The 21,813-nt window shown below is 46.1% G+C and overlaps 1 long non-coding RNA gene across 1 annotated transcript; it reads left to right on the forward strand.

Annotated features, from left to right (window-relative positions):
- The first annotated feature begins 2,911 nt into the window (after nucleotides 1–2,911).
- On the forward strand, nucleotides 2,912–5,498 carry LOC119326631. The gene is made up of 4 exons (XR_005158089.1): nucleotides 2,912–2,959; nucleotides 3,780–3,910; nucleotides 4,495–4,597; nucleotides 5,330–5,498. It is a non-coding gene; the product is annotated as an uncharacterized LOC119326631 (long non-coding RNA).
- Nucleotides 5,499–21,813: the final 16,315 nt, after the last annotated feature.

A 21,813-nucleotide genomic window follows, 5' to 3' on the forward strand; every position in this document is an offset into this window, starting at 1 on the left:
AGCGCGGTTTAGAACGCACGCGCTACTGCTATTTTCTTTTCAGCAGCGCGTTTTGCTCGCACGCGCTACTGCTATTTTCTTTTCAGCAACGCATTTTGCTCGCACGCGCTGCTGCTAAATAGCAGTAGCGTCGTATTTTGAGGAGCGCTGTTGGTAAGATTCTGTGTATAAGGTTTTCCCTAGTAGTGATGGAGGGGCCGTCTGAGTGGCCATCCATGGAGCTCGTGGGGGAGGCCCGTGGAGTCCGAGCAGCCTCGGAGCTCTAGGTGACGTCCCAAGGTCTTGATGATCCAGGCAGCTATTGAGGGGCTCGGGGAAACTGAGCAGGTCCGGTTGCCCGAGCAACCTGCAGAGAACGCGACGCAGGCGGATGCTTCCTCTAATCTAGCAAGGTGTTGGACCCACAAATGCAGAGATTTGTAGGCAAGCAACAATTTTCCATCAAGCGAATCACCTAAGGTTAATCGAACTAGTTGGAGCATTTGAATTTTCACCAATAATTAGTACTTGAGCACACAAGTACAAAACTGTGCCCAGCCCCAAACGAAACTAAAAAGATTGTCAGTATTACTAGCCTTGCTGGTTACAACGATTAGAATAACTTGTGTTTGGAAATAATGATTGCATCAAAAGAAATAAAAGCAAAGAATTGTATAAGCGTTTTGATCGAGGTTGAAAGCAAAAGGGAGGGATGGCCTGGGATTCATAGTTTCACTAGCGACATCTCTCCAATAAAATACAACATGATGTGGTGAACAATTTACATTTATGTACTGATTAAATTGTAGTGTTTATGTATATGATTATACATTGCATAATTGCATCTAGGCATCATGTCGAGATATCCATATATGGTTATCCAACTACATCTGTAGCTAATACTCCACCCCAAGACAACTATCAAGCATGCATCTCAAAGTACTAGGTAAAACCGAGTATTGTGATAAGTATGATAATATGATGTAGATAGTAGATTGTCTTCACCCTGCGTTCGAAGGACGACTACACGACTGTATTTGTATGCTTAGTGTCAACAACACAATACAAGCCCTTTTCAACTTTCTGTCACTTATGTAGATTACTTGCAAGATTAATAGGAATTAGAGCTTCAATGTTGTCATTGAAGCTCTAGACGGTTGGTGCATGTGTGCTCAAAAGTGTTGAAGATAAACTTGAACGTTGGACATGTCCGTCCAGGAATATTCGGTGGTAACGGCTCGCTGTGTTGGTGTACCTATAAATAGCACCCGAGGCCAACTAGGTAGGGTTGGGAGTTGAGCTGAATTCTGACGTCTGCTGATCTGGTATGCGAGAATCTCTACTCCTAATGAAGCAGTTGGTGAATAGTCTTCACGGTTTATTTTTGTCCCACCACTTTCGTCCGGTTTTTTTTCGTTGGTTATTTTTTTTGTCACATCCCCGCTGCCACGCCTTCGTCCACCGGTTTACGAAAGAAAAAAATTAGCCCAGCCACCCCGCAGTCCCGCACGACCTTGCCTCCTCGATCTCACCTCGACATCCATCTCGCCGCCACCTCCTGCTCCGCCCCGCCATGCGCCGCCCGCCGCCACCGTGCCTGCGCCGCCGTCCCCCGTATTGTCTCCGCTGTCTGAATCCCGCCGCCGTCACGCCTCCGTCCCTTCCCAAACTTTGCATCATCCTCCACGATCCAGATCCAGATCCCACCCGCCGCCCGCCCCGCCCCATGGAGGAAATTGACTATTTATAATTAAGTTTGTTGGAATTTGATTATAACTACAAAGTTCATTTCTTCTTGATAAAACGTTAACCAGGGGCTGGAGCGTAAGAGATGATTAGTGCTAGGGGAAAATGAAAAAGATCCCACGTGTACGTACACATGTCGTATACTCGAATGCTACACACACAGAACAAATACGACAGAAAAAAATGTGTGGTCCCGGTGCTAGATGCAGCGATCCTATTTTTATGTAGGATTTGCTACGATCCTTTCTTAGGTGCAACGATGCTCATTGTTTTATTACTTTTGACAATGGAGAGATTAGAAACAGCGTCGAAGAATTGTGAGCGGCTAGCCGGATGTTCGCCTGAACATTAGGAACTGCTGGGTCGGGACCTGACTTGCCGGCGGCTGGCGGCCGGGGCACCAGATGATGAATTCGTCGCCTAGGGTTGAGGAGGCGGTGGCGCTGCCTGATGAGTTGCAACGGCTAGGTATAGATGGAGGCGTGGAGCGATGTACGAGTAGATAGTTATGGGCCGATCATCATCTTTATACCTGTACATGTATACGACGTGTGTACGCGGGGTCTTCTTCTTTTTCACTAGCACTATTCATCTCTTACAATCTAGTCCCTAGCCATTTTTTGTCAAGAAAAAATCAACTTTGTAGTTATAATCAATGTCTGATGAACTTAATAATAAATAGTCAATTTTCTCCGCCCCATGGGGGGCTGCCAGCCTGCCACGCCAAGCCGCGCACCCGCGACGCCGACGGCACCTCCCTGCCGCCGCCTGCGCCGGCCACGCCGCCTCCAAGAAGCACTGGACGTCGTCCCCCTTCTTCCCCTTCTCCACGCCCAGCCTCAGCCCGGCGCACCACCTCTTCTCCTCCTCCTCGGCGGCCTCCCCCAGGGCCTCCTCCAAGTCCCCCGCCCCAGCGGCCCCCAGGTCCCCGGCGCCCGCCACCCCGGCCAGGCGCCTCCTGCGCCTGCCCTTCCTGCTGCCCTCGCTCGCCAAGCACATCCGCCAGGCGCTCGCGAGGAGGCACGGCCCGCCGCGCCCGGCGATCCCCAAGGAGGACGGCGACGGCGGGAGGGGCCTCGACAAGGGCTTCGGCATCAACAAGGGCTTCGTCGCCAAGTACGACCTCGGGGACGAGGTCAGGAGGTGCCACTTTGGCTACACCTGTGCCGCCAGGATCAGTAAGGGGGCGCGCAAGGGGGACGCCGTCGCTGTCAAGGTCATCCCCAAGGCCAAGGTGATGACCTGCACGTAACCTCTGCAAACCCTTGAGTTTGGATCCCTTCGCTGGTTTTCTGAAAATTCATGCCGCGGGAGTTTATAGGCGATCTTAGATTTGTGAAAAAGATCAACTATATCTGTGGGTTTTATGTTGTACTACAAATGTCCTTCATGTTTATTTAGTAGAGTAAATCTACAAAAATGTTTATTGACTAGAGAAAGGTAAAGCATGTTTTTCTGAAAGCAACCGCTGACTAACCGCTGACTAATCTAATCAAAGCTGTGGAGAACTAGATGCACGCCAGTTGATTACTTAAGAACGTGGCTTTGTTATAGAGGTTCTGACGCCAAATGCTGCCTTCCCCTGACATCATGGCTTCATGTACTAACATGCTATTGATCCACATTGTGCATTGTGAAAAGAATATCTGATTTTATCACATGCAGCATACCTATATATATAAGAATAATATGGATTACGAGATCTTCTGCGTTCAGCATTGTTGCATGGTACGTACTAGGTAACATATTAAATTACGTGATGTGAAATATTAAATGTACCACTTGAATGATGAGATCTGAGTAAGTCCTGTCATTTTTTGTTATGGAGTTTACACTTGATATGCCGTAACTACTTTGCCTATCGCTCTTTTCTCACTGTGCGATCTGGTTTAAGCTCTCCATAGTTGCAATCTCTGTTATTTGGGTCACCACATTTCAATGCCTCACTTGAGGATTAATATCATCATTTTGTCGTAGCTAGGCATGAACTTAGTTCCTCAGTCCTCGTATGTACTTTTTTTTTATCATCTGAAGTTGCTCTAATCTCTTGTCAGATGACAACATCCATTGCTATAGAGGATGTCCGGAGGGAGGTGAAAATTTTGAAGGCTTTAGCAGGGCACAAGAACCTGGTTCAGTTTTATGATGCATATGAGGACAACGAAAATGTCTACATAGTCATGGAGTAAGTTCCAGTACCTTGATACTCACAATGTGTTTTGACTTCAATTTTACATGCTATGAGTATGCTCTCCTTAAGATGTCAAGTAGAGTACAGTAGCTTTTTGCCCTCGTTATCAATACTCTCAACTACAAGCATAGAAAACAAACTCACTGAATAATCAGTTCCATTTTATTAACCCAACTTCAATAGTTTTCCAGTCCCTTTCTATTAAGATTCTTTGATCTACTTATTGTTGGTGCGGCAATGATTGCCTCTCAGAAGCATATAATGCGTTATCTTGTGTGCTTAAAAACATATTTAACAACCATATGTTATTTCATCCATATGTCTGGACGGTTAGTTACCTTTTCAGTTCTTAGGTTAGTTCTTGTTCTTACGTTAGTTCTTGTTCTTACGTTAGTTACTGTCAGTTCTTGTTCTTGTTCTTGGTGAAATTGTTGTGCTATAACAGTGAGAATATTCTATATATTCCTATCCAGATTTGACATTTAGTTTCCATGTCCTTTATTTTTCTTTTATTCTGAAGGACAAAATGCTAATTTCACCAATCCGCTCTTATTGTAATGTTATGATTTTGTTTCCAGGTTGGTACAATTTTATATTCAGCTCAAAGAGGTCCTGCGGTACAGCTTAGGAAATAAAGGCGAATCAATTTGGTGAGGATAAACTGGATTGCCTTCTATTGTGGTGGGTCAAACTATTGTCTGAAACACCAACAACGACAACAAGCTTTTTTCTTCTTTCTCTTTCTAATAGAATGTTGATTGTATCTATAAGAAATGTTAATAGATTCATCAAAGTCTGATTTGGCACTTATTTCTTAAGCTGAATGGAGAGGTCAAATTGAGCTATAAGCTGTTTGCTACTGTATTTCTTTAGTTCCAATTTATTGGTTTGATTTTAAGGTTCTATAATCAAATGATAGTTCAGATTGAGTACATGTTGTTACTCCACTTATTTAAAAGCTACCATTTTCTGTTATTTTAAATTGTTAACTATTGACTAAATGATGCAGATGATTTTCCCATAGGATAACTTGACAATTTATCGAGAGAAATGATAAAAAACGTCAATCTTAAAGAACAAAAGTTTGAGCTTTGAAATAGTGATTCAGATGCCATTTAGTTCATATTCTATGTGCAATGGCTCTTTAATTTGACATAAGCAAATGTGATTTGCCTTTCTACCAATTTATTTTATTTTATTTTATTGTGCAGCACAAGTATAATGGTGCACAAGTATCTTTATTTTACTTTGTTTCCTTAGCATTAGCATTATCTTCAAAGCCACATGATTTGCAATCTGGTTCAGATGGCGAATAGTCATGTGGAGCTGCTTTCTCCAACTATCTAAACTTACAATTGATACTTTCAGAGTTCATCAAAACTTATCTCGGCTTATTTCAATTTTTTATTGTAGAGTTGTCTGAGGGGAACCCATGCTTCTTCTTACTGAATCATCTGCAGCGTCTAGGGAATAATGGTGCTCTGACAGGTCGTGGAAGCTTATGAAGAATTATACAGTAAATAAGTGGATACTTTGTGTTACTATTGCTGCATGAATGATGCGGCCTTCTGCTGTCGTGTGAATAAAAGTGAGTTGCTGATTTTTTTTAAAATAAGATCGACCTTGTGTGCTAAACTGCTAATTTTTAGATGAATGGGAGATAGACAGAAGAAGGTAGGTAGAGTTTACCTTGTATACAAATTGTTGTACGGATAAAAATGACTTTGTGTAGATATTTTTGTTGTATTGTATATTGTTTATTGTACGGTAGATCAACATAGATAGAAGAGGATAAAAGAAAAAGGTGCTAATTGTTGTATTGTCACATTGTACAACCTAATCATTGTTGTATATGTTTTTGCATAGATACATCAATGATGATGTACATAGACAGAAGAAGTCTTAACGGGGAGCTATTTCAAAACAAGATTAGGAGAGCCTCAAGGATTTAAGCAGTAAAATACTAACCTGCACAAGCCTTCTTTCGAGTCTCCTAACATTGTCTACTTAATTTTCACTACCTGCAAGTACAGAAAGCTAGAAATTTGGATATGCTGCTATCTGCCTTGAGTTTGTAAGATAAGATCTCTCTACTTCTAGGAGAGTTTGACCACCCATATCTCTCTTTTTCTTCGAACCTCCACTTAGTAGGTCATTTTTGCTATGATATACTCCCTCCGTTCCTAAATATAAGTCTTTGTAGAGATTCCACTATGGACTACATACAGAGCAAAATGGGTGAATGTACACTCTAAAATGCATCTATATACATCCGTATGTGGTCCATGGTGGAATGTCTACAAAGACTTATATTTAGGAACAGAGCGATCTATTGTATCATTTTGGCTGCTGAATATGATAGTCGTAGCCCGTCAAAAAATTATGATAAACGATTGTCTTCGTAGAAGGTGTAGTGACTGTTGCAAAGTTTACCATTTATATTTTTCAGAAAACAAACCTAGAGATGTTGCTTTATTTGAATTCTGCTTATTATTATTTTTGACATCTAAAACAGTAGGAGATCCTCCTACTGTGTAATTAAATTAATAAATGGGGAGTGATTTACATATGGTTTTTGTACATGCCGTCCCCTTTGGGGATGGTGGGGGTGGGGAAGGAAACAAATCAAAGAGTAGCTAAAAGGAGGTGAGAAAGGAGGTGTGTTTTTCTCCAACCCTATGAGTTAGGAGAGATAGATCCTCTATTAGTCTTAAAATCCAGGATGTTTTCGTGGGTGTGATTCTTCTGAAAACTTTATTATTCCATTCCTTCCAGATGCTCCATGCAGCCTGTAGGAATATTGCCATGAACATTGGCTTGTTCCATGCAATTTTAGTTGTGCTTAGCCAATCCAATCGTGAACCTTGAGAGCTCCAGCGGATGGCAATATCAGACCAGCAATCCTTGCTGAAGGCACAAACAAAGAAAAGATGTTCAAGTGTTTCTTCCACGTTGGACCTGCAGAGGGGGCAAGTATAGTCATTGCCAATGTTGTAGTGTCTTTGCTTCAGCATGTTTCTGGTGTTGAGTCTATCAGATAGAAGAAGCCACCCAAAGACCTTTATTTTCATAGTAACTTTAGACTTCCAAAGCCAGGTACAAGTTTGATGGGCCCGAACCTCCCTGAAGTAAAAGTTGTAATATTTGTTGGCCGAGTACGTCTGAGTCGTCCAAGTACAGATCCAGCTATCATTCCCCGAGAGACTATCACGCAGTTGAGTGTCACGTACGAGACGTTGAAGATCTCTAGTCTCTGCATGCGCCTGAACCGAAAGCGGCAGATGAAACGTTTCACGTAAAGTTGTGGCCCCCAAGAAATCTTTAATAGAAACATCCTCCTGGGTGGCGAAAGAGAAAGCCTGCGGGTGTGTTTCTGCCAGAATACCATCCGTCCAAAGATCCTTCCAAAAGAGTATATCTTTCCCTGTGTGCACTTGGGCTTTGGTAATCCCTCGGTAGATAGGCATTAGTCGCATCACATCTCGCCACCAAAAGGACCCGCATGGGTCAGAAGCATGTGGTATCTTGTTGCTATAATACGTGTTCCATATGAGTTTCACCCACGGTAGGTCCCAGCCGTTATAGAATTTGTGAAGGTATTTTAGCAGAAGTGCATCACTTTGTACCTGAGGTTAATGACACAGAGGCCTCCCGAAACCTTGGGTTGGCAGACCATGTCCCAAGCCGCAGGAGAGTTACAAGAATCCCCATTCTCCGTTTTTTTTGGTCCATAAGCATTTGCGTCTGATTTTGTCCAGAAGTTCAATAATGCTCGCTGGTAACTTGAGAGTACAAAGAGCGAAGATGATTAGGGAGGTGATGAACGAGTTGAGAAGTGATAATTTTCCCCCATAGGAGATCATGTTGAGTGTAGCAGAAAAGTCTCACCCTGGACCATGTCGTTGTTGATGATCGAAGGAGCCATCGGGCCTAAAGATGACGACACAGAGAAACTCTCAATGAAAGCACCAATGTCGGTGTCAAAACCGGCGGATCTCGGGTAGGGGGTCCCAAACTGTGCGTCTAGGCGGATGGTAACAGGAGACAAGGGACACAATGTTTTTACCCAGGTTCGGGCCCTCTCGATGGAGGTAAAAGCCTACTCCTGCTTGATTAATATTGATGATATGGGTAGTACAAGAGTAGATCTACCATGAGATCGAAGAGGCTAAACCCTAGAAGCTAGCCTATGGTATGATTGTTGTTCGTCCTACGGACTAAAACCCTCCGGTTTATATAGACACCGGAGAGGGTTAGGGTTACACAGAGTCGGTTACAATGGTAGGAGATCTACATATCCGTATCGCGAAGCTTGCCTTCCACGCCAAGGAAAGTCCCATCCGGACATGGGACGAAGTCTTCAATCTTGTATCTTCATAGTCCAGGAGTCCGGCCAACGGTGATAGTTCGGCTATCCGGACACCCCTAATCCAGGACTCCCTCAGTAGCCCCTGAACCAGGCTTCAATGACGACGAGTCCGGCGCGCATATTGTCTTCGGCATTGCAAGGCGGGTTCCACTTCATAGAAGATTTTGAACACAAGGGTAGTGTCCGGCTCTGCAAAATAAGTTCCACATACCACCGTAGAGAAATAATCTTTACACACATTCAATCTGCTGACGTATTCTATGGCGTGACGTCACACCATGGCCAAGCCTTTATTTGAATCGTTTTTACTGTCCCACCTCAGCGTGTTTAGCGAGGCGGTTTCCTTGGCACGTCTTGTCAAAGTAGAGATTGTGTCCCCTTATTCCGGGATTCTCATTAATGCAGGTGTGGGTAACCCAGTCGTGCCCATTGGCACGCCTCCTCTAACGAAGGCGAGTCCCGAACGGTCACGGGGAGGGCCCTTGGTATTCAGCTTCTTTATAACGAGACCAAGGCCTGCTCCTTTCTTTCAATCTCAATCGAATCCGCCCCTTGCCTCGAGTTCCAACACCCAAAGCTCTAGATTCAGGCGCTTCGGACCTCCGAGGATGTCCGGCTCCGACCTGCATGGCCGGTGGATGCCCTCCTCTGTCACGAAAGAAGACGTGCTAAAGCTGAGAGACGTCCGGTATCTAACCGGCGAAATTTCGCACAGGCTGCCTGCCCAAGGGCAGGTTATTCCCACTCCCAAGCCTGGTGAGAGCGTGGTGTTCATGTCTCACTTCCTTTGGGGGTTAGGCTTCCCGATGGACCCCTTCGTGAGGGGGCTCATGTTTTATTATGGGCTAGAATTTCATGACTTGGATCCGGAGTCCATCCTCCACATCTCATCATTCATTGTCGTATGTGAAGCCTTCCTCCGCATTACCCCTCACTTCGGGTTGTGGCTCAAAACCTTCAAAGTGGAACCGAAGATGATCAGGGGGCAGCAGGAAGAGAGCGGAGGGGCTGTTATGAGAAAGAATGTTGACGCTCCATGGCCCGAGGGCTCTTTCCAAGAGGAGCTCAGTCTGTGGCAGCAAGAGTGGTTTTACATCACCGCTCCCAGGGGCACCAAATGGGTGGCGCCACCTGCCTTTCTCTCGGGTCCTCCACCGCGGCTGGCGTCATGGGTCAATGAAGGGCTCGATTGGGGGCCGTCCAAGGACGTGCCATTGTTGCAGGGCCGTATTCGAGACCTCCTAGAGAGAGAGATCAATCTGGTCGTAGTAGCGCAGGTCATGCTTATTCGTTGCACCCTGCCCTACAAACGTCGCCCCCTCCGCCTGTGGGAGTTCAATCCGGAGGGACCACGAGCTCTCCAACATTTTAAGGGTGTAACGCACATGGAGATGTACTAACTGTTCTTCGGATCACCAGCAATGTGTCCGGAATTGACCGAGGACGCAGGTCTAAGCTGCAATCGCTCGGATACTCAAGTAAGTAGTCCTGTACCCAGACATGCTATCCGTATATCTATCATAAACTTGCCTTTAAAAGAGCTGTCCTTTGCACAGGAGTGGATAGCTAAAGCAAAACTGATCCGGTGTCTGGCCCCCCTCCCTGAGACAAAGTCGGATCCTGTGTGGACCAGGATGCTAGAGGTTGCGCCTTTTGAAGAAGGCGAAGGGGGGAACAAGGGAGCTACTGCCTCCATGAAGGAGTTTATCAAGAAGGGAGGGATCGAGAATCCCTCCCTCCAAGGGGAGAAGAGGACCGCCTCTGAAGATCCGGAGACCAAGGCCTCGAAGCGCGGGAAGAAATCCTCGCTAGAGGGTCCTGCGCCGGGAGATGCCCCGGCCGCACTATTTCCCCAAGGAGATCAGCCCTCCAACGAGCCATAAGTAAAGAGGGGCGTTTTCTTAAAATGAGAGACATCCCTGTTTTATTTCCGAAGATAACCGAAAATTTTCCTTGTTGTTCGGATCTCAGCCCTTCTCAGCAGAGCTCGTCTTCGGGGGATCTTGATCCGGAGATGATGGAGAGTGAAACGCCTCTGCCTGTCGTACCGTCATGCAAGGCGGACGAACCTGAGGTGTCGTCGCGGAGGGTTTCTCCGAATCTGGCGGGGCCCAAAGGCAGTCGTATGTCCCCTCAAATCCCTCCGCATCCGTCCTTCAAAAAAGGCCATCGGATGAGTCAGGCACCGACTGGTGTACGGTCGGAGGAGCTGAAAGATCTGCTCGGGCGAGCATCTATCTCGGAAGATCACCGTGCGCTAATGGGTACAGTGATTGAAAGGATTTCATCCGCTGAAAGTGGATTGCATGACGCCGTCATAAGTTTACTAACGGGTTTTGAGGTACGCAAAATGATGTACCTTCTGACAGTTTTGCATATAGAATGCGCGCTGTATAGATAGTAGCCCCTGAGACTCGGTGCATTGTCAAAAATGACAGCGCGCCGAGGATCATAATCCCAGGTATAATATGCGCTCTTCCTATGTAGGTGGCGAAGCGTCCGGTGGGGTGCCGGACTGATGAATTTGCCGAACTAAAGCGGCAACTTGACGTGGCGGATTCTGACATCGCGCTTTGGACGAGTCACAAGGTATGTAGTTTCTCCGCGGACACCCCGGTAAGGTAGCTTAATTTCTGAGCCTTACAACATGTGTGCTTGACGTAGATGGTGCCGCTCCCATGGAGGACCTTCGGGCGGAACTCGCCCGAGTCAAGGAGCAAGCCCGAAAAAGTGATGCGGCTTCCTTAAAAGCGGTCGAAGAGCTGAGAGCCGAACAGGCTGCTCACTGCCAAAGCAAGAAAGAAATGGCCGAGATGGCCGTAAAGTTGAAGAATGCTACCGACCGTTGCGAGCTTCTTGAAAAAGAAGGTCGAGCGGAACAAGAGGACCTGAAAAAGGCCGCTACTGAGGCCAAGGATGCTTGCTCTGCGATGAGAGCTATGAAAGAGGAGCTACGTCAGGCCGAAGATATTGCGGCTAGAAAGCCTTTTCTGCTGCGGAGGAAATTCACATATCCCAGGTATGCTCAGTTGGGCCAGCTGTGGGGTGCGGAGGATGCTTATCTGGACCTGGCGGCGAGTGTCGCGGATGCGGTCGAACACTTCCGAGGCCAAAAGGATCACGGAATGGAGGAGCTTTTTTGGTCGCAGTTCCATAGTCCAGAGCGTCCGCTTCCATTGACCGATCGTTTGGCTGAATGGGCTGAGCTGAATAGGTTGTCCGGACTTGCCATGAAGTCTGTCGTGACTCATTTCTGGCCGGAGAGGCCCGAGCCGAAGAGTTATTTTGGCTTGGTGCAACAGTTCCTTGGTGCGGTGCCGCATATTAGTGCAATGAAGCAGTCAGCATGCATAGAGGGTGCGCGGATGGCTCTCGTGTTGGAAATATGCCCTGGAGGCAATAATAAAAGGATTATTATTATATTTCCTTGTTCATGATAATTGTCTTTTATTCATGCTACAATTGTATTATCCGGAAATCGTAATACACGTGTGAATACATAGACCACAATATGTCCCTAGTGAGCCTCTAGTTGACTAGCTCGTTGATCAACAGATAGTCATGGTTTCCTGACTATGGACATTAGATGTCATTGATAACGGGATCACATCATTAGGAGAATGATGTGATGGACAAGACCCAATCCTAAGCATAGCACAAGATTGTGTAGTTCGTTTTGCTAGAGCTTTTCCAATGTCAAGTATCTTTTCCTTAGACCATGAGATCGTGTAACTCCCGGATACCGTAGGAGTGCTTTGGGTGTACCAAACATCACAACGTAACTGGGTGACTATAAAGGTGCACTACAGGTATCTCCGAAAGTGTCTGTTGGATTGACACGGATCGAGACTGGGATTTATCACTCGGTATGACGGAGAGGTATCACTGGGCCCACTCGGTAGTGCATCATCATAATGAGCTCAAAGTGACCAAGTGTCTGGTCATAGGATCATGCATTACGGTACGAGTAAAGTGACTTGCCGGTAACGAGATTGAACGAGGTATTGGGATACCGACGATCAAACCTCGGGCAAGTAACTTACCGATTGACAAAGGGAATTGTATACGGGGTTGCTTAAATCCTCGACATCGTGGTTCATCCGATGAGATCATCGAGGAGCATGTCGGAGCCAACATGGGTATCCAGATCCCGCTGTTGGTTATTGACCAGAGAGCCGTCTCGGTCATGTCTGCATGTCTCCCGAACGCGTAGGGTCTACACACTTAAGCTTCGGTGACGCTAGGGTTGTATGAATATGAGTATGTAGCAAACCGAAAGTTGTTCGGAGTCCCGGATGAGATCCCGGACGTCACGAGGGGTTCCGGAATGGTCCGAAGGTAAAGAATTATATATAGGAAGTGCTATTTCGCCCATCGGGAGAGTTTCGGGGGTCACCGGTATTGTACCGGGACCACCGGAAGGATCCCGGGGGTCCACCGGGTGGGGCCACCTATCCCGAAGGGCCCCGTGGGCTGAAGTGGGAGGGGAACCAGCCCCTAGTGGGCTGGTGCACCCCCCTTGGGCCCCCCTGCGCCTAGGGTTGGAAACCCTAGGGTGGGGGGCGCACCACTTGCCTTGGGGGGCACTCCACCCCCCTGGCCGCTGCCCCCCTTGGGAGATTCAATCTCCAGGGCTGGCGCCCCCCCTGGGGGCCTATATAAAGGAGGGGAGAGGAAGGGCAGCCGAACCCTGAAGTCTTGGCGCCTCCCTCTCCCCTGCTACACCTCTCCCTCTCGCAGAAGCTCGGCGAAGCTCTGCCGGAACCCTGCTGCATCCACCACTACGCCGTCGTGCTGCTGGATCTTCATCAACCTCTCCTTCCCCCTTGTTGGATCAAGAAGGAGGAGACGTCATCCGCTCCGTACGTGTGTTGAACGCGGAGGTGCTGTCCGTTCGGCACTTGGTCATCGGTGATTTGGATCACGACGAGTACGACTCCCTCAACCCCATTCTCTTGAACGCTTCTGCTCGCGATCTACAAAGGTATGTAGATGCACTATTATCACTCGTTGCTAGATGAACTCATAGATGGATCTTGGTGAAACCGTAGGAAATTTTTTATTTTCTGCAACGTTCCCCAACATCTCGCCCGTGTCAAGACATACTGGGCGGAGATGAAGGCCACCGACGTTGCATCCCATGATTCGGACAGAAGCCGAGTACCTGCCGAGCACTATTTTGAGGAAGTCCTGTAGGGCATTCATTTAATAGAGACGCAGTGCTCGAAGGATATTATGTTCAAATGACATGTATGATTTGTGGAACAATATAATATAAGGGCTTTTTATACTTGTGTGTTCAAGTATTAAGATACCTCCTGTGCGGCCGTTAATGTATATGTGTATATAACCTGAAAGATGACAGTCCTTGGCTTCAGCCCCCACGCACATAGTGCGGGGGTGTTTGAAAAAAAAAAGCGCATTTTCACACTTAATCCAACGTCTTGGTCCTGTGAAGGAGGTGATAGCGTAGCAAACTAGGCAGCCGGACTATAATGCTTTATCACTTTCACTTAGCCATAGGAGTTCGATGGTGGGGCTACTATATAGCCCCTAGGGGCACCGTGCTCTCCCAAATTTGGGGCGCGTATGTGCCTGACCGGGAAACGGTCCTTCGTTAATGCGGAGGAATTCTAAACATTCCGGTGGGTCATCGAGTGGTTGACCAGTCTCACGCTATATCATGACAGTCAGTTTTCGACTTTCTCTATTGAGGTGCTCACCAGGACGAACCCGGGCACAATCGCAGTAGTTCTCCTGGTGCCGCGTTAGCCGATAGAGCGGAACATAAGGCAGAAAAACACAGGAGCCGGGCAAACCCAACATTTGACCAAAGACATGATTCGGAGCTGATGCATATAAGGCCTAACTCGAGACGCCGAACACTCCCTAAGGTATTCGGACTTTATGAAAACGGGCAAAACAATGCCCTAAGCCCCTAGTGTCCAGGTACGCGCAAAAAATTCTGACGTGGCCAATGCCAAAACGCCAGCCTCCTTCTCGGTTATAGCAAGAAACCGGGGGATGTGTATCAACAAGAGACTGTAAAAAAAGGTTTACGCAGGGTCTTAATCTGAAAAGAATCCTTACAACGGGTCCCTACTGCACGTCTGCGCCTGTATCTCCGTTGTGCCGTATCCTGGATGGGTGTAGCACGATGTTCATCTGTAAAGGAGAAGAACTTAGTTGAAGAAAGATCATGCGAGAAATGTACTCTATATTAAATGAAAGGAGTACGATTCGAAAAGCGAATAAAATTGAGCTTTATTGTCTTTTGTTGTACATGCATGCAGCCCCTTGTACGGGGGTGTGCGGCTAGTAGGCCTTCATATGATTACGCCGGACTCGTCTAGCCGTGTCCGGGGTCCGAATGCCCTGTTCAGGTGCTTGGTTTAGCGGAGCCGGATTAGTGTGTGACTGTCCAGGCAGTCTCACATTCTTCCATGCTCGAGTAACACTTGATATTTCCCTTTAATGAGATGATGCCACGTGGACCGGCCATTTTAAGTGTAAGATATGCATAATGCGGTATTGCGTTAAAGCGGGCGAAAGCTTCACGTCCCAATAGTGCTTGATAACTACTTTTGAATGGGGCGATATGGAAGGTTAACTTTTCGCGGCGGAAGTTGTCGGATGAGCCGAACACAACTTCTAGCAGTAGGGAGCCCATGGAATGGGCATATAGGCCTGGCATTACCCCCTTGAAGGAGGTGTTGATGTGGCGAATTTTGGTTGGGTCTATCCCCATTTTGCGGATCGTGTCCTGATATAGCAGGTTTAGATCACTACCGTCGTCCATTAGGACTTCTGTGAATTGGAGTCCGTCGATTATAGGATATAATATCAGGGCAGTCCATCCTGCATTCCGGATACGTCCGGAGTAATCCTGATGATCAAAGGTGATTGGTTTTGACAACCAATGTCAGGACCGGCCATTTTAAGTGTAAGATATGCATAATGCGGTGCGTATTTCTATGGGCGCCGTTCTGATTTTCCCTTTTGTCACATGAAGTGAGTTTACTGTTTTGACTTCTTGTGAGAAATTCTTTTGTTTTCCGGTGCTCTGCTTGCGGGGTTCGTCATCGTCTTCGCTTGGTGTGTCGAGCCCCTTGTGTCGGGCATTGAGTTTGCCGGATTGCTTGAAGACCCAACAATCTCTGTGGGTATGATTTGCAGGCTTCCCGGGGGTACTGTGGATTTGGCATATTTTGTCCAAGATTTTGTTTAAGTTGGATAGCTCGTGGCTGTTATCCTTGAGGGGCAGTTTTTTATGATTCTGCCGAGAGCTTTTGAATCCGGCGTTGACTGCCATGCTCTTCGGACTGTTTCCCCTTGTCCGGCGCTGGTCCTTGTTGCGTCGTGGTTTCCCGTTTCCATCTTTGACTTCGGATGTACTTGGGTCGCTGGTACTACATCTTGCCAGCCAACTATCCTCTCCCGTGCAAAAGCGGGTCATGAGGCTTGTTAGTGCGGCCATTGTTCTTGGCTTTTCCTGGCCAAGGTGTCTGGCGAGCCATTCGTCTCGGACTTGTGTTTGAAAGCTTCTAAGGCTTCGGCGTCCGAACAGTCAACTATTTGGTTCTTTTTGGTGAGGAACCTATTCCAGAATTTGCGGGCTGACTCTCCGGGTTGTTGAGTTATGTGAATTAAATCGTCTGCATCCGGAGGGCGGACATAAGTCCCTTGAAAATTTGCCCGAAAAGCATCCTCGAGCTCTTCCCAACTTCCAATGGTATTTTCAGGCAGGCTTTTAAGCCAGTGCCGTGCTGGCCCTTTGAGCTTGAGCGGTAAGTATTTTATGGCGTGGAGATCATATCCTCTAGCCATGTGTATGTGGATGATGTAATCCTCTATCCAGACTCCTGGGTCTGTTGTTCCGTTGTATGCCTCCATGTTTACGGGTTTAAATCCCGCTGGGAATTCGTGATCCAGCACCTCATCGGTGAAACATAGGGGGTGTGCAGCTCCCATATATTTGGGTGTGCCGTGATGTCCGGATATTTGGCATGTTGCATTGCTTAGAAGAGCTTGCTTTCTTGGCCCGTAGATGGACCTAACTGGGCCATCCATTTGATGCAAATCCTTATGCGGATCGTGTGTCGGTTTGTGTGTGGCGCTGCTTGCCACTCTATGCTTATCATATGGTCGTCTATCCGACAGGGCGGCCTCTTTGTTCTTTGATTGTGGGGGCTCTAAGGCCTCCTCATTGAATTCGGGCAGTAGTTTGCGCTTCGGGTAGCTCTTTGTTTGGCGACTGTCGCCGTATTTGTCTGCGGTGTTGAGTACTTTGCTCCATCTGATTCTGAGTGCATCTTCCGCTGTTTTGAGCTTCCGCTTCTGCTTTTTCAGGCTACACGCAGTGGCGACGAGCCTCTTGTGGAGGTTCTTCTGCTCCAACAACTTGTCCGGTGTGAGATCGTCTGGGCTGTTATCTTCGCCGGGAACAGATTGTTTATCCAAGTTGTCCTGTTCGGACGGTTGTTCAATGGCATGTTTGTCGTCCACCGGTTCAACCTGCTCTATGGCTGGGTCTGTATGGCTGCCGTCTTTGTCGAGGCGGGACTTTATGTGGCGCTTTCGTCACCGTCTTGATTGCTTTTCGAGGGATTTATCCTTCGTAGCATCCCGTTGTTCCTTGTTGTCACTTCCTTTAGGTGTATCCACCATGTATACATCGTGAGATGGGGTGGCTGTCCAGTACCCTATAGGTGCTGGTTCGTGGTTATCTCCTACATCGTCGTCCATACCTTCGATGTCTTCGGAGTCGAAATTAAGAATGTCGTTTAAACTTTAGACAGTGGCTATGAAGTGGGTGGTGGGCGGGTGTTGAATTTCTTTGTCGTCCGCATCCCAACCTTCCTGACCATAGTCCGGCCAGGGCTCTCCTGATAAAGAGAGAGACTTTAGTGAATTCGGTATGTCGCCAAAGGGCGAGTGCGGAAAGACGTCCGCGGCAGTGAACTCCATAACCGGCGCCCAATCGGATTTAATTGGCAGGGGCGCGGGAGGTTCGGAGTCCGGAGAGGAGTCCGGCATCTCGGAGTCACGGGCTTTGCAAAGGACAGGGATGGTGTTCGGCTCAATCGTCGTAGAGATCGTAGCCCCCGAGGCGGTGTCCAGCCACTCGTCCTCGATCGGCGAAGTCGGCTCCGAGCTAAAGGTCGGAGCGGATGCTGGTGCGGCCTCCAGGGCACTGTTCGGCAGCAGAGCTAGATCATACCCATCGAGACAGTGCGGCGCACTTGGATGTGGTTCGAATCTGTCGAAGATCAAGTCTCCGCGGATGTCAGCCGTGTAGTTTAAACTCCCAAATCTGACCTGATGGCCAGAGGCGTAGCTTTCGATCTGCTCCAGATGGCCAAGCGAATTGGCCCGCAGTGCAAAGCCGCCGAATACGAAGATCTATCCGGGGAGAAAAGTCTCACCCTGGACCACGTCGTTGTTGATGATCGAAGGAGCCATCAGGCCTAAAGATGACGACATAGAGGAACTCTCAATGAAAGCACCAATGTCGGTGTCAAAACCGGCGGATCTCGGGTAGGGGGTCCCGAACTGTGCGTCTAGGCGGATGGTAACAGGAGACAAGGGACACGATGTTTTTACCCAGGTTCGGGCCCTCTCGATGGAGGTAAAACCCTACTCCTGCTTGATTAATATTGATGATATAGGTAGTACAAGAGTAGATCTACCACGAGATCGAAGAGGCTAAACCCTAGAAGCTAGCCTATGGTATGATTGGTGTTCATCCTACGGACTAAAACCCTCCGGTTTATATAGACACCGGAGAGGGTTAGGGTTACACAGATCGGTTACAATGGTAGGAGATCTACATATCCGTATCGCCAAGCTTGCCTTCCACACTAAGGAAAGTCCCATCCGAACACGGGGGACGAAGTCTTCAATCTTGTATCTTCATAGTCCAGGAGTCCGGCCAACGGTGATAGTTCGGCTATCCGGACACCCCCTAATCCAGGACTCCCTCACCTGGCATTGGTAAATGTATTCAAATGCCCAAGCAAGGCAATCTTGGATAGTGCGGCCTTTGAGGAATCCATATTGGTTTCGATGAATAATACGTAGGATCACTCTTGCAGGCGGTTGGCAAGAAGCTTGGTTATGACTTTGAGGCAGCAGTTTAGTAGAGTAATCGGTCTATAATCATTGACTGGTGATGGGGCCTTATTTTTGGGTATCAACGTGATGAAACCATCATTAATGTTTTCAAGATTGAGATTACCATCAAAAAATTGGTTTCAGAGCTTATAGAAGTCGTGCTTGATAATGTGCCAACAAGATTTAAGAAACGCACCGTTAAAGCCATCCGGGCCAGGTGCACGATCAGCTGGCATGAGCTTAATAACATTGTCAATCTCTTCCGTGGTGAAAGGAACAGTAAGCTCATCTAACCCATCCACTTTTTTAATAATTCTATCCAGGTTGAATTTCATATCATGATGTGATGTCGAACCCAATCTTTGCTTGAACGTATTAAAGATGAGTGCCTCTTTTCCAGCGTGATCCTCTTATTCATTTATTGGAGCACCTGCAATGGGCACGTTGATTGTTTAAATGTTCCTCTTGATGCTGAGCACACTACAATTGAATATCTCTCTCATTGAGACCTGGATCATCTTCCATGGTTATTAGAAGGTAGTAGCATACTACTGGTTGAACCCGATAGTTACCTGAAACCATTGCTTAACATCAGGCCCCTCTACTTTCTAAAAAGTTTCCATTTTAGTTTACTAAATATGTTTTTCCTTCTTGAACTATATCAGCTGGGCAAGTGCCAGAACCCAGGAGCTTAAGATTTTGCTACCCTTGAGATATGAATTAATATTGCAATCAACTTTGACTGTGCAACTATATAGACAAGGGCATGCATTCTATATCGAAGGACCTATGTTTTCATTTTAAACCTCTGCAGCCGCAACACCCGGGAAATCATGCCCAGATACTCGGTGCTGTTGTACCATGACATGGGCTCCGAGCTGGCCATATGGCATGTCACCATACCTGAGGCATGAGGGCGTCATCGCCGGTTTGTCGTCTCGTCGATGGGATCGCCGCGAGGTGAGTCGAATCAATCTCGTATGTCATGGTCGATGCCCAAACATTGTTTATATCCATTGACAATGATTCCTCACATATAAACCACACAACAACTATTGTTTGCTCCCGTGGATTTGATCTTTACTCTTCCCTTTCTGTTCTATGGTTATGAATAGTCAAATCCAATTTGCAGCTCCCTACACTATCAAGGCTACGGTGTGAGTTATGACTGTGTGCCGGATGAGGACACGATTGTGGCAGGGATGTTGGTGGCACGGGGTTGTTTAGTAACATGATGCTCTAAACTCAGCTACTAGAGATTTGAGCTGAAGCACAAGAAGAGTTCCTATTATCGGTGCTGATGCTGTTTTGTACTCTTAGCAGGTAAGTTGATTTTAACTTTTTATAAAGAAGCTTGTGACATTTCTAAAAGTAAGGTCCTTTAGGCACATGGAGCGCTCCTTTTTGGTCATTTTCTACTCAATTGTAGAGTTTTATTGCGGTATCATAATTTTTCATATCTCAGTAAAGAGATTAATAGTAAAGTGCATGTCAGTAGCTCCAGAAGGAAAAATTTCAAGAAAAAACTTCTTTCCTGATGGTAATCATTTTCAAACTATGGTTTGCTTGTCCTTTTGGTTTTGCATCGTGTCCATTCCAGAATCTCTATGGTATAATGAACGTTGTTGAATTCTTACTATTGTGTTATGATTTTTAAGCTTTAATTTTGAATTCCCATAGGTTAATAGTGAGCTCGATTTGAAACTTTAGCGGAGATACAGTTTTGATATACAACTTTACTTGACTTTTAATCTATGTGGTAATTTCTTTAGTATATATGATATTGCACGCATACCATATACTGTTCTCTCACAACGATTGATTAGTTTCTAATTCTAATATTCTTTTGGTTCAAGTTAAAAACATTACATGATGATGAAGGATGGAGTTGTCCTTCGAAGAATTGTGTAAAGAACTAAAAAGTAGTAATATCATGTCTTGTTCAAGTGCCAAATCAGCATTGCAACGCGATGACTCATGTATGACATCCGCCCGTGTTGATTATTGGAACCTTTGATAATTAGGAGATGCATGAATCAGCCTATGATAATTAGTATATGTCTGTTACAATATTTGTCCATGTGTTGTAGTTAATTTGTACAACACAAGTCACCATAATAAGCCAATGTGTGTAGCACAATAAAACGGGAAAAGTTTAACTAAAGGGATTATGTTGAAGTTCTAAAGGAATCCATCAACAAGGGTCTCAAGACGATGCCACTGAAAGGGGCAAAAAATACTTCAAGTTTTAAGTATAGATGTGTAGTGAGAAAAAAATCAAAAGGCCCATAGCAACGCACGGTATTCTATTAGTCCTTTGAATGTTGGAGTTTGAGTTTGGTTGAGCACCAAACAAGGGCGAATTACAGCAGACAATGATCTGCTTGTTACCCTTGGAGACTTGTGACAATGATCTGCTTGTTACCCTTGGAGACTTCGCATCTCTTGGACGGTTAGGTGTCGGTCATTGTGCATCGGATTTGCCGCAAAAGTTTGTGAAGGTTTGGAGGTTACTTCAAGATCTGCCATTAGTGAGTGGGCCAAGCGGGTGAAGCGTGTGCTGACAAAGAATAAGGCTTAGTCATCAGCGGGTGATGTTGTTGGACTTGGGTGCATGCGTGCATAGCCTATGCGAACGAAGGCGTAGAGCCGATGCTAACAAGTTGAACTCCGGAAACAAACAGGTGTATTCGTCGGAAAATGCCAATGGAGGCCGGGCTACAGGTAGGCCGGAATCTTGTCCGTCTGACCACCACGGGGATCCGTGCTGCCAGTGTGTATAGGGTGTATTCGATTTATTTTAGCCCCGTATTGAACCAGGGAGGTCCCACCCACATGCAAAAGCACCTAGGCTTCGTACGTTCCTCTGACATGTACTCACATCATCGATAGTTGTAGCAGACATAGCCTTGCACGTGGAGACGAACGTACATGTTCACGACTCAAAAAAATATTCACTAATTCTAAAAATGTTCACGAATTTGAAAAAAATTATCATGATTTAAAAAAGTAGTCTTTAATTTTAGAATATTCATTATTTCAAAAAAAATATTCATGATTTGAAAAACATGTTCATGACTTAAGAGAATGTTAAAAAATTTCTAAAAAAATTGTTCATGATTTCGAAAAAAATGTTCATGAGTTTTTAAAAAAGATTCATAGTTTCAAAAAAAAATGTTCATGATTTATGAGTAACGATTTAGTAAAAATAAAACCATGATTTTGGAAAAAAATGTTCATCATTCAAAAAGAATAGGATTTTAGAAACAAATCGTGAATTAATAGATTTTCGGAAATTGAAAAACAAGAATAAAAATGAAAACATAAAAGTAAAGAAAAAATAAAAGAAAACAAAAAAAGGAAATAAAAGAAAAACCAAAAGAAAAACATAAAAATCTGGTTCAGGGAAGGTTCT

This window comes from Triticum dicoccoides, chromosome 6B (assembly GCF_002162155.2).
Source record: "Triticum dicoccoides isolate Atlit2015 ecotype Zavitan chromosome 6B, WEW_v2.0, whole genome shotgun sequence".
Classification (NCBI taxonomy): Eukaryota; Viridiplantae; Streptophyta; class Magnoliopsida; order Poales; family Poaceae; genus Triticum; species Triticum dicoccoides.